Consider the following 13919-nt stretch of genomic DNA (forward strand, 5'->3'; position numbering starts at 1 on the left):
CACTTCAGGAAAGTGCTAGGAGGAAATATAACCATAATGCTAGTGAGACAGTGAAATATCAAAATTGAGGTCCTATCCTCTGGTTTTGTTTTGTTTTTGAGAAAAGTGTGTACTGCAGGCAGCCTGTAGGGTATGTATTCAAATACTCATAGCTCTGGGTGGAGACTGAGGTTGAACATTTTTTTCATCCTTCTTCCTTTCCTCCTTTCTCTCTTTCACTCCTTTTCTGAGATGCTAGGGCTTAAGCCTTACTCTTCTAAACAAATGCTGGCCTGACATCTCCAGACCTTGGTGAGCTTTCTGGTTTGTACTTTTATGTGGATTCCAATAATGGTAGCAGAGTGTGTGTGTGTGTGTGTGTGTGTGCGCGCGCGCGCACCCCCGCAGGTGCATGTGTGTGTGCAGCATACTTGCCTGTCTGAGCATAGAGAGGCCTGAGATTGATACTGTCTTCCTCTAGTCCTCTCCACCTTCGTTTTTGACACAGGGTCTCTCATTGAACCTAGTGCTCACCCTTTGGGCTGCACTGGCTGCTCAGCAAGCCCTTCGGCTCTGTCTCTGCACCTGTAGAGATGTGTGCTGCTGTTCACAGCTTTCATGTGGGTAGAGGGGTCTTCACACATGCATAGCAAGCATATAACTCACCGAGCCATCCCTCCAGCCTTGCTTATGATCTTCCTAAGAAAGCAGTAAATGGTTAAAACATCTAATTGGTAATCTCCTGGAAGGGGGTATTAAGGAACTGTGTTGGGATAGACAGGGCTTCTTTTTCTTTCTTTCCTTTGTCAATTTTGTTTTGTTTTTAGACAAGGTCTCTGTAAGTAGTCTTGGCTGGCTTGGAACTCACTGTGTAGGCCAGTCTCGCTTTGAAGTCATAATGATCTGCCTGCCTCTGCTTCCCAAGTGCTAAGTTTAAGGTGTGTGCCACCATGCCTACCTCTTTTGTGCCCTTAAAATTTTGAAACTTTAAAATGTATACTTGTCCTACAAAATAATCACATGAGTCAAGTTAAAAAGAAGAGGAAGAGAAATTCCTGGTGACGGTGTCTAGGGAGGGACCCAGGAGTCATGTGCTGGGGAATCCCCTAGGGAATGACGAAGTGCACCCACTCAGGGTGGGGTAGGTATCAGAGATTCAGGCCAGGCATGTTCACATCAGTTCCCATGATGAGCCTGGCAGGATTGTATTAACAGCAGATCCTGAGACACTGCCTGCCTATAAGGAGCCTATAGCCCAGATACCACACACAAGAAACACATTTCAGGAATGGTGACTCCCCTGTCCATGTGGCCTTTTGCTTCTGACTCTAAGAATCATCATCTTGTATTGCTCATGTGTCCCAAAGGCTGCAAGTTCAACCCTTGGTTCCTTGAGAGTAAGGCCCACTTCTTAGATCTACAAAGGATGTACTCAAAATAAATATTGGAACCAAGGTTATAACCAGGATTTCTGTTTCTTTTTATTTTATTTTATATTTACTTATTTATTTATTGCTTTTTTGAGACAGGGCTTCTCTGTGTAGCCTTGGCTGTCCCAGAACTTACTCTGTAAACCAGGCTGGCCTTGAACTCGGAGATCCCCCTGCCTCTTCCTTCCAAATGCTGGGATTAAAAGTCCGTGAGCTTTTTAGTCCTGGGGCTAGCATCATGCTTGTAAGTACTTACTCAAAGAATACATGTCCCTACTAGAAAAGATACCTTCTACAAAACTAGTTACAAACTTAAATATTCACCATACTTAAAAGAAGAGCTGGTTGGATCAGAAGTCAATCCCAGTTCTATGACATCACATTGATGTCTAAATCTCTGAGCTGGGTTTCCCACACCCACCTGTTCCCACAGGCCTGTCCTCATCATTACATGCAATAGGGGTGTGAAGTGCCTGGGAGACTGTAACATGGACATGGAAGGCCACTGTCACAGTCCCATCTCTGTGACTAGGATGGATGTAGACTAGATGGCTCTGTGACAAGGGAGGAATGGAACACGGTGTTGAGAGCTGTGGTCACAATGGCAACCTGGGGACAGGTGTGGCAGATGAGTAACAAGAAGAGGCTTTGAAATGTATAACAGAGTCACAGGAGGAAAAATGTCCCAAAGAGAGCACAGAGCAGGGCAAAGATGGTGCACATCTTAATCCCTGCACCTGGGAGGCAGAGGCAGGTGGGTCCCTGTGAATTTGAGATGAGCCTGATCTACATAGTGAGTTCCAAGACAGCCAGAGCTACAATAAGAGAGAGACCCTTTCTCAAAAAATAGAGCACAAATGTAAGCGAGATTGATGTCTGGAGAAAAAACTTGCTTTGACATGTGCTGGCAAAACCACTTGGGTTTTAATTGTGTCCTGTAGGCAGAGGTGTTGGAAAAAAGAAAGTTGGGGTACCTGTAGGCAGAGCAATGAAGGAAATGGAGTTGGGGACAGCTGACTGCCAACATTCTGAAGTAGCGACAGCAAGATGGACAGTTTCCTTGAATCAGGTTAGCCATAGCTCTACTTACCAGGTTACACACTAGCTTTACAGAGTTGTATAACATGAAGCTAACTTTGAAAACATTCCTAACGCTGATCATGGTAGTGCATATATTTGGGAACTAAAGCAGAAGGATTTCTTTGGATTGGAGACCATCCTGGGCTATGTTCCCCAGGCCAGGCAGGAATAAAAGGCAACACTCTGTCTCAAGATAGCAAACCCAGAGGTTGGGGAGGAGTCCCATGAAATGTGTCCTCTAGATAGGACATGGCCTATGCACACATGAGTTCATTGCCTCTGTAGTTACCTATACACATCCAAAACAGTTCAAATTCTAATATGCATCCTGGAGCAGCTCCCGAGGCCCTACCCTTAGCTAAGGAGCTATTGGCAACTGATGCAAGAGCTACTTATCTCCCTCCCCCTTTCCCTGCCCATCTCTCTCTTTCTGAGATGGGTGTCACCATGTAGCCCTGGGTGACCCGGAACTCACTTTGTAGACTAGGCTACCATGGAACTCACAGAGATCCAAGTGATGGGATTAAAGGTATGTGCCACTCTGTCCAGCCTGAGTCACTTTTATTTGGAAATGCCTTTTATAGAACTTGAGACCCTTCAGATATTGTTATTTGAATATCCTTCTAAATATTAAGCTTTTAAACTCAAGACATTGTTGGAGAGTACATTATGGAAAATCTACAGATGGCTGAATATTGACATTTTTAGCCCAAAATTGGAATTTCAAATGAAAATTCTTGTAGGAAGGATACATTTATTAGTGTCTAGTTGTATGGACTGGTGGGCTGGTTGTGCATGGTGTAACCTTTTCACTCGTGAGTGTAAAGTGTGACTTAGTGTTTAAGAGATTCACCTCCCAAACACACAGTCAGCATAGTTTCCCGACACTGTCACTGACAGCTCCATGTGCCAGCCCAGCCCCTTTCAGTTTGAGACAGTACCTTCAACTCAAATATTTATTTGCTAGTCTACTGAAGGCAGCGTGTCTGATGGTAGCCTCTGAACATTCTCTTGCACAAGGTTATTAAAATTTGAAAGCTTTTCTAGGAACTTGTCTGACTGCAGCAGAAGGAAGATAGGGGCCTATGAAGTTTGACCTTCATTATATGTTGATTTTGCTGTTTGTTCAATTGTGGCCAGTTACTATACCTAGAGATTTAAAGGGTTTTGCTTATACAAATTATAAAATTTACCACAAAATGAAAATAGAGATATAAAAACACCAAAGGCATTCTCTACTGCAAGAAGGGAGAAAGGTTGTTCACCAGGTTAGGAGCTGCTGTGTCCTATGACTGGCCCCAGGAATCTGAAAGGTTCCTTGTAACCCAGGCTAGCATGGCACAGCTGCACCTGTCCCTCTGAGAGCTAATGGTGGACCAGGTACCATCATGGAATTCCTACAACCTGAGCACTCTACTGGCCTCTCAAAGGCTGCTCTCCACTGTTCCTCCAAACAGAGGCCAGACCCGAGGGCAGCACCTTGCTCTGGGCCATGCAGCCCAGCATGGCTGCAGCAGAATGAAGGTGCCTGCACTCTCGGCCCATAGAGCTGGACCACAGCCTTTTATCTCAAATATTAAGCAACTTTAGCTTTGAATGGTGACAAGAATTTCAGTTCATGGCCTCATGCATGGGAGGCTGTGAAATAGTGTCTTTTGGCCAGGTAGCATTGGGGTTCCCTTAGCAAAAAAAAAAAAAAAAAGGAAGCCAGGAATGGCAGTACATACCTTTAATCCCAGCACTCAGGAACTAGAGGCACGGATCTTTCTGAGTTCAAGGCCAATCTGTTCTACACAGCAAGTTCCAGGCCAGTCAGAGCTGCCTAATAAGACCCTTTCTAAAAAAAAAAAAAAAAAAAAAAAAGAGGAGGAAAGAGAAAAAAAACGGAGGCATGGGTGCTGGATAGGTGGCTCAGAGGTTAAGAACACTGGCTGCTCTTCCAAAGGTCCTGAGTTCAATTCCCAGCAACCACATGGCTCATGACCATCTATAATGAGATCTGGTGTCTTCTGGTGAGCAGACAGAATGCTGTATAAATAATAAATAAATCTTAAAAAAAATAAAAGAAAAAGAAAATGGAGGCATGGGAATGAGGTAAACACTGAGTAGCTTCAGCCATCCTTGCCCAGGTGTACAAAGGGCCTAAGATGACTGATCTGCTAGCACTGTGCCTGTCCTTCCCAGACACAGTCCTAAGAACATCTGCCTATAAGAAAGGGCATGGAAGAGTCATTAGTGGGGACTTTTCTAATCTGTTTTGTCCTGTAGGCCCCCATCTCCCTATCAAGTGGAGATTATGACCGACTGATTTCTGACCCCATCAAAGAGCTCTGTAGGACTTCTCTGCCAAAGTATACTATCAAGTCCTTGGTCTCTCTGGGCCTCAGTTTCCACGTTTGTTCAAGGACAACTCAGGTAGATTATCCCAGATTTCCCCAAGCCATCTAAGATCGTCGCTCAAAGGGCATACACAGCTCCACTTGAGTCCCTGATAGGTCCCAGACACCAGATGCCCATGTGAGCACCAAAGACAAAGTGTGCTTCTTATCCTTTCTCAGCACCATCTCTGCTTCTTTCTTTTCTTTTCTCTCTCTCTCTTTTCCCTCTTGCTATTTGGTAGTTTGTTGTAGCCTAGGTAGGCAAGACCACATTGAGGTAAGAAACAAAAGCTCATTTCTCATACATGCATATGCCGAGGTGGTAGAGCAACTGCATCTCAAAGGATGTCAGCAGCTGTGAACAGGGAAAGAGGTCTTCATCTGGGAAGTAAACATTCCAAAAGTCACTTTCTACCCTAGGTGACTCCACCAATGTAAAAAGGGTTTCAGAGATGCTATCCCACCCCATGTCTAGAATCCAGAACATGGGCAATACACAGAAGGTGGTATTAGGTATTATCCAGGTGCAGGTGACTGATCACCTGTGGGGAGGGAAAGCAGGTGTTCATGGGTGTCTTCACAAGCCTACTGTGATCTCCCCAAGAGTGGAGAAGCCAAAGACAAGACACCTGCTACTTCCGAACCTGGGGTTGTGAAATGGTCCTACCTTTCAAACTGCTATGGCCTGTGGTGGTATCCCCTCAGAATTCATGCACTCAAATCCCCAGTGACATGAAGCTTTTGGAGTGTGATTAAGCATGAAGGTGGAGCCATTGCAAATGAGGCTTATGCTTTTAGGACCCTTGGACACTGGGGCTAACTTAACACAGTTCCCAGGGGAGGACACTGAGGATAAGGCACTGGCCCAGTTCTTCTTCTGAGAGAGAAATCAGGTATGCTCTAACAGGTGGGCAAGCCTTGTATCCCACCATTTCATTTAAGCCCCCTTGTCATGCTTGCTCCTTTGAGTCCTGCTTCTAGCAATGAGACTGGTGGGTAGAGCAGTGTCAGGATCCACAAGCCCGTGCTCACAATCCTGAGGTGAGTGCTTGAGGTGGCAGCCACTGAGCGTTTCTGTAACTGGTCTGCATAGGCCACACTTAAGGTTGGAAGGAGCAGAAGCCAGGGTTCCTAAGTGGGGCTATACAGCCTGGCAGCAGAGACAAGGTCCCACAGAGAAACGAGGTTATCCCTTGTGGGGTAACAGTGAAATGAACCACCACTGTTTTTGAGTACTTAACAGTAAGCCAGGACCCAAGTCCCTGGATGTGAGGGATTCTCTCAGAATCCCCACCTTAACCCCTATTGTTAAATTTTACAGATGAAGAAATTGATGGACAGAGTTTAGGTTTTGGGGCCAAGGTAAGAAATGAAAACCAGATTAGAACCCAGGCAGTCTGAGTCCAGAGCTTATGCTCTTCACTGCTTTTCCTGTGTATATGTGCGTGCTCGTGTGCATGTGTGTGTGACCAGCTCCCATTTCCCTCTGTGGTAGCAGTCCCCGTTTTCCTGTGGAAGGCTTCTCCTCTGCCTCTGATTCCAGGAGGAAGGAGGGACCAGGTCCAGCCATAGAGCCTACATTTCATTCCCACAGCCTGAGTACCAGGCAGCTTTGGGACTGCCCAGCTACAGAGAAGTCTAAAAGCTTCCAGCTGGAGAGGCAGAGGCTGTAGACCCTGACCACCATGCCAACTCTACTGAGAGCTGTGCCCCTGCAGGATAGGCAGGGCTGTAATGCAGAGACACTCACATATCTTGCACACTGGGTTCTGGGTTGATCCAGAATAGTTTTCTTGGCTCTCCTTGATTATCCATGAAAACAAGTTGATTTTTAAAGAAAATACAAAATATGCTTAATAATAGCTGTAAAACAAATCTGATGCTCTGTTTTAAAAAGTTGATCACTTTTGTTTATAAAATTGCATTTCATTGTCCCCTTAGTGAGACCAAAATTCTTCACATCTAAACTTCATTTAGCAATTTTTCCTATAATCACAAACTATTAAAATGACTGCTGAAAGCAGAGTCTAGCAGTTTGTACTTCTATGGGTGCTGCTTGGCTGTAGGAATCAGCCTTCTGCATACTTGGTGAGCTATATTTCCCAGTGACATTTCAGAGGATGACATTATGAGGGATCCATCCAATCTGGTAAAATGCTGGTTTCATGATACCCAAATTGGACAGCAGTGATGACACCTAACTCACTCTCTACCTGCTGGCTGGCATGTTCTTGAGATATCAGTCATCTGACACATCCTCATTCCAGAAGTATTAAAAGACAGTGGAGTTGGGAGGCAGTGTGTAAGAACTGGTCATGACCTAGTAGTTCACTTCCTGATAGATAGCTACTGAGCCAAGCAGGACAGAGGTGTGACATTAGGCAGGTGACATCAGTGCTTTCCTAGTTTCCACATCAATACATGAAAACAGTAACTTTAGAAGATAAAAAAGTCCAGAGAGATCACATAGCCCAGGGAGGAAGAGTGTCCATGCATATGGCCATTATGGACAGGGTTAGAATGGTAGCCCAACCCTACGCACCATGTGGCCCTTATACTTTAACATAGTTTTAAAATTTTGTGTATGGGTGTTTTGTGTACATGTATGTGTATGTACCACATACATACCTAATTTCCATGGAGGCCAGAAGAGAGCTGAAACCAGTTTTACAGATGGATGTGAGCCACTATGTAGGTGCTCAGAATCAAAGTCCTCCAGGAGAGCAGTAAATGCTCTTAACTGCAGCCATGTCTCCAGTCCTTGCCCTCATATTTTGATTCTCTTTATTACTCCATCCTAACCTGACATGGGGATCCAAAAAGCCCTTGCAAGCCTGCTCTCTATGTGTCCCTCATGGCAGGGTCTTTGCACTTGGTGTTTCTGATGTTGATTCTGGGGTTCTCCCACTTCCCAGCCACGAGTTGGCTCATCCACCCCCCCCCCAATTGCTGACTAGCATTTTCTCCATTGTAAAAAACAAAAAAGCTGTGACACCTACCAGTGGTGTATATAGGAAGGTTCAGAGAGGACAGCACGTGGAGGGCTGAGCAAAGCTCGGCATGCAGCTGCCTTTCTCTAGCAGCCCCACCCCCTCTTCTCTACACAACATAGTAATGGCCAAAGAATACAGACTGAATTTTTTTTGTGTACTGGATTTCACATTATGCCAGTCTAAAATAACCAAATAAGTACAGTATTACTATTTGTGGTGTGTGTGTGTGTGTGCATGTATAGGCCAAAGATTAAGCTTGGATATTATTTCATAGGTATCATCTACCTTGTTTTTTGAGACCAGATCTAGAGCTAGTCAAGTAGACTAAACTGGCTGGCAGTAAGCCCAGAGATCTGTTTGTCTGTTGCCCCTCACTGGAGTTACATATGTATGCTACCACACCCAGCTTTTTCATGTGGGTTCTGGGGATCAATTGCAGGTCCTTACACTTGCACAGGAAGCACCTGACCAGCTGAGCCTTCCTCCCACAATTCATGAACACAGTACTGTGACATAAAAGGGGAAACAACACATTAAGACACACTAAGAATGATGTGAGGTCCTATGTGACTGGCACACGGAACGACAGTGCTCAGGCTGCAGCTGCTTCCCACAACCACACATGTCATTCTTTGTGCCCCTTTTTGTTATTTTTATTAATGCCAATGTGTATGCCTACACACGTATGTGCACCATGTAACAACCTGCGGAAGCCAGAAAAGGGTGTGTGATCCCCTGGACCTAGAGTTACAGATGATAGTGAGCTACCCAGAGTGGGTGTTAGGAACTGAAACTCTTTTAGAGCAGCCAGCACTTGTGGCCGGACCCATCACTCCCCACTTTTTTTTTGGAAAGTGTCTCACTGTGTAGCCCAGGTTGGACTTGAATTTATAGCATCCTGTCTCAGCTTCCCAAGTGCTCAGGCTATAGATGTCTACAGCACCAGGCTTTCCAGTTGTTTAAATGCAGGCGTGTAGCAAGTACTGGGGATAGAGAGACTGAGCCAAGTCCAGGGAACTGTTCCAAATGGTCAGTAACCTGAAAGTGTCCAAGGCTGAATCAATGCTGGGGCCAAGCTTAAGTCTGCCACATTAGCTTTCTTACATATACCATATTTATTACAGGAAGCATTGTTTAAAATATGCTAATGTTTCATTAAAACTGAACAGTGGCCACTTTCCTGGAGTGCAAGTACATCACAGCTGCTCACACCTTCCCTCTTCATGTGCTACTGAGGTCACTGTTAATACTTTGAACAGTTATTTACAGGATCAGGAAAGTGTTCTGAAGGATTTTATTACACCTTACTGCATTGCTTCTCAGATGTTCTTTGTGGATCTGAGTCACTGACCTACATCATGTTTCTTCTCCCTGAGGCAGTTCTTGTAACAATCCTAGTTAGTTTAGCTGGGGATTTGTTAATCTTTCTTTCCTTCTGTCTCCACCCCCACCCCTTCTTTCTAGAACCAACTCAGTTGATTCTGTATATTCTTTTAGTCTCCATTTCATTACTTTGTCTTTGTTTTTTATTTCTTGCCATTTTCCTTTTTTGAAGGTTTGTTTTGTTCTTAGTTCTCTAGGACCTTGAAGTACACTGTTGGGCTATTCATTTGACTTCTCTGGTCTTTAAACGAAGCCCACAGCCATGAGAGATCCTCTTGAATCTACCATGGCTATATTCCAAAGAACCTGGTAAGCTGTGCTTTCATCTTCATTTGATTCTTTGTTTTTTGGTTTTGGTTTTTTGAGACAGGGTGTCTCTGTGTAACAGCTATGGCTGTCCTGGAACTTTCTCTTTGACCAGCCTGGCCTTGAATTTAAAAAGATCCACCTTTCTCTGCCCCTTGAGTGCTGGGATTAAAGGCATGAGACACCACCGCCAGCCTTCATTTGAGTCTCAATTTGATTTACTTTTTACTCAAATTTTCCTGGTTTCTTTTATTGGCTTCAGACTAGGAAAAAAAATTGTGGTCAAGAAAGCATAAGAATCTTTAATCTGATTATACCTAGGTATATCCTGACATGTCCATAGCCCATACGTGCCTAATGGAAGGCCTGTAAGGACTGAATCATTATTCCTTTAAAAGAGATTGTGAGAGATGTTATTGTGGAATTCTGTAGATGGCTGAAGATGCTTGGGGTCTCTATTTTTTCTCAACAGGTCTCTAACCAATTAAGGGGAAAGACACAGAAGTATTGGGAAAGAATGAACTATTCCAGACAGCATTAAGGTGGAAGAAATTATTTGACCACTGGAGTTTTGCTGATGCCCATAATCCAACAAGATTTAGAAGCCAATTATCTAGAATATGAGTTAAGAACAAAGTAGAGGGCTGGAGAGATGGCTCAGTGTTTAAGAGCACTGACTGCCCTTCCAGAGGACCCAGGTTCTATTCCCAGCACCCACATGGCAGCTCACAACCGTCTATAACTTCAAGATTCAACACCTTCACACAAACATCAATGCAGATAAAATACCAATCAATGCACATAAAATTTAATTTTTTTTTTTTTTTTTTTTTTTTTTTTTAAGAACAAAGTAGAAAACTCCACTAACAAGGATAAAATTATCGGTCCTACTGGGGACTGCAAGACTTACCCAAGGCTCTGTAATACTGATAAGGATGGTCAAGTCAGAGGCCAGCTGGGGTCAAGGGCTTTCTCATTCCAGGAACATTTGGGATCTGGCCCTCCAGTGTTCTGAGCTGTTACATTGAAGGCAAGAGGTCTTAGAGGACATTATCTGCACAGTTCCTCTTTTGGTGACCTACCTTCTGAAAGATATAGCATTTATCAGTTTATTTCCTCGAGAAGAGCCAGCACATCTCAATGTGAATCCTCACACCTTTGTTCTCTCGCCTTAGGAACTTTGGTCTCTTTTGTGCTCTCATTTTCACCTCTAGATCCTGGTTACAAAAAGCAGAATGTGTTATATGTGGTCTTTGGCACCAAGGATAATTTTTCTAATTTTCTTCTGATTTCAGGAGTAGATTACATGAGGAACCTATCCTGGAGATGATTTCTCCAGGACAGAAAAAGAATACTTCCACAGCCTCTCCCAAAAGCACTCTTGAAAAGACAAGGTTTTCATCAGGCCCTGGGTCAATTGGGTATCACTGATCTTTAGTCCCCTAAGTGCACAGACAAGCAGACCACCACTGGGTGACAGTCTTGACTTAGAATCAACATGGGTGTTTCTGGTCCTGTGAGACGTTAGGACTGACCCTGCATAACTCCTCTAGTTATCATACAGGCCCTAGGGTTCATTCTAGTCCTTAGTCCAGGTCTGCCCATTGTAAGAGACATTCCAACAAAGCCCGTTATTTTGGGAGAGATGCTGAAAACACTCAATTTCAGCACCACTCAAGAAACTTCTGCTGGGCATGGCGGCACACACCATCTAATGCCAGCACTTGGGAGGCAGAGGCAGGCAAATCTCCTGAGTTCAAGGCCAGTCTGGTCTACAGAACAAGTTCTAACACAGCCAGGGCTGCATAGAGAAACCCTGTCTGAGGTAAAACAAACTTTCCAGAATCCTTCTTCATAGAGAAGGGTTCTTGGGCTTTCTTAAGTTCTGGTTCCCATGGTTAAAGAATGTGTCTTTTGGCACTACACTGGTTGTCCAATAGGTGGCAATGTCAATAAAGGCTTTAGTGCACCCAACTTGTCAGGATACCCCATGGAGGAATCATTCTCCAATGGAGGAGATGTTCTCATTCACAAGGATTATTCCTGGGTCTAGTTTATATTTGGCATAATTCTGGGTCTTAAAGAAAGCATGAAGGTGCTCAAAACATTTACTAAACTGTCTACAAAGAGATCCAGGTGTAAATTAGTACTATAATTATTTCATGAGTTGAAGCTAGAATTTCCTGCTTGTGTGATATTTGTGTGGGTGTACTCATGTATGCATGTGGAGAACAGGGGTCAGATTTGACTGTTGTTGTTCAGGAGCTGTCCACCTTGGTTGCCTGCAGCCCCTAACATAGGTCTCTCATTGCCCTGCAGTTTGCCAAGTAGATAACTAGCTCCACCAAGCACCAGGAGCAATTGGTCTGTCTCTGTGTCCCTAGCACTGGATTACTGGTACATACAATGCCTGGCTTTTTTACATAAATTCTGGGGATCCATCCCAGGGACCAGGGCAATCAGAAAAGTGCAGCACCCATGGCCAAGCCATATTAATTTCACCTGTTATATCGCTGGCCCTGCAGATACAGAGACTAAAAAAGGCCACACACAAAGAAGTGGCAACCACGACTGCGTCCTCAGCAATACTGGGAGCTTCACAACTCCCATCTTCCCAGCAATTACCAACCTGGAATAACAGCCCAGCCGAACTGCCACTGAGATGCAGTCTACTTAAGATACTGTGGCATTGTGGTAACAGTTCCAAAGGGCAGACAAAGTGGCACATGGCACTCTGCAGAGACTGACTGATGTTCCTCCAGTGGGAGGGGTGATCTATTCCTTCATTCCTTCCCACCCGGGATTTTACCTAGATGGAGAGAGCACTCAGGTCTCACTGTGTGCTCTGCAGCTTTGATGGCCTTTGAGGGTTCTTGTTTTAGAAATTTGAGGCCACAGACACCTGGGACATTGCCACAGCATATTTATGCTGTGAAAATCCTGCAGCAACTTAAAACTAATCTGAACCAGACTTTTTCTTTAGAAATGTATTTAGGGTACAAGATTTTATTAAGTTTTGAAAATTCTATTGTAACCTGCTTTTTAAAAGAAATCTAAACTATGTAGAGTTGGGGATATGCTGAAACCCACAAGCCACTATACAACTCACTGACCTGTGACATATTACTGCCTTATGTACCCCTTGCTAGTCCCTGTTGGTCTCACTGCTGTCACCAACTAAGCCAGTACACCAGCACTCAGGTCTACTGTCACTGTTCCATTGCCATAGGACAACATTGCCATAGGTGCTTTACTCATCTGTCAGTTCCCTTCACTGGAAGTGAAAAGCCTACATTGGCACTGTATTCATTCCTGGCAACCAGCATGCACTGGACCACAGGACTGGCATAGTAAGTACAGGACACTCTGCAATTAACTGGATCTACTTTCCTAAACCTTAGGCACATGTTGCTTTTGAGGAGTATTAGAAATTAATGTTAAAATAGGAGAGGGCCCAGTAGTAGCCACAGCTGGTAAAACATCAGCTACACATATACCCCTACCAACATGTTCTTCTAACCTTTCCAAAAGCTGACAGTGTGTGCCATGTAGCTCACTATTGTGGCAAACCTGGCCTCCGATGGGTACAGTGCCCACCTGCCTGGGGGGACACACACCTGGAATCTGAGCAACTCAGAGGACTTCGTATACTCTGGGAGAAGACAGGAGTGCTACCTTTGACATTTTAGTTTTAATTAAATTTAATTAAACTGCATTTAAACTCATTTGCACATATCTGTACACCACTTGGTGCTTAGTCCCCATGGAGACCAGAACATGGCACTGGAATGGCTGTAAAAGGAGTTCCAGACAGCAATGAGGCACAATGTTGGTGGTGCAAAATCAACCTGGGGTCCTCTGGAAGAATAGCCAGTGCTCTAAACTACCTGTAACTACAGCTGTATGGAATCCAAGACCATCTTTTGGCCTCCAGGACATCTGTAAACATGCAGCATACATTCTTTCACACACTAACACATAAAAAAATAAATTCAAATACTGTCCTCTCCTTTACATTAGAGGCACTGTAGTATCACCCGGACATCTCAACAGTTTTTAAATAGGCAGTCACCAAAACTATCATTTTTATAAATCTGTTAAAAACAACCTTGAGGAAAATTAAGATATAGCTCTAGGCTCTTACTGCAGAAACCTAAATCAATATAAGCAAAGTGTTCTTAAAACCATTATTCAGGCAATCAGGATAGCTCTGGGGAAGGTGCTGCATCCCAGGACCCACATAGCAGGAAATTTAGCTTCTTCAAGCTGTCCTCTGACTTCCACATCAACATTAAAAACTAAAAAAATCAAGCATTTTTGTCAGTGCTTGACAACCTCTGTATTTAAAATGAGTAGGGACATTTTTTTAA

The sequence above is a fragment of the Psammomys obesus genome, unplaced genomic scaffold, assembly GCF_907164565.1.
Source record: "Psammomys obesus unplaced genomic scaffold, mPsaObe1.curated_primary_1811, whole genome shotgun sequence".
Classification (NCBI taxonomy): domain Eukaryota; kingdom Metazoa; phylum Chordata; class Mammalia; order Rodentia; family Muridae; genus Psammomys; species Psammomys obesus.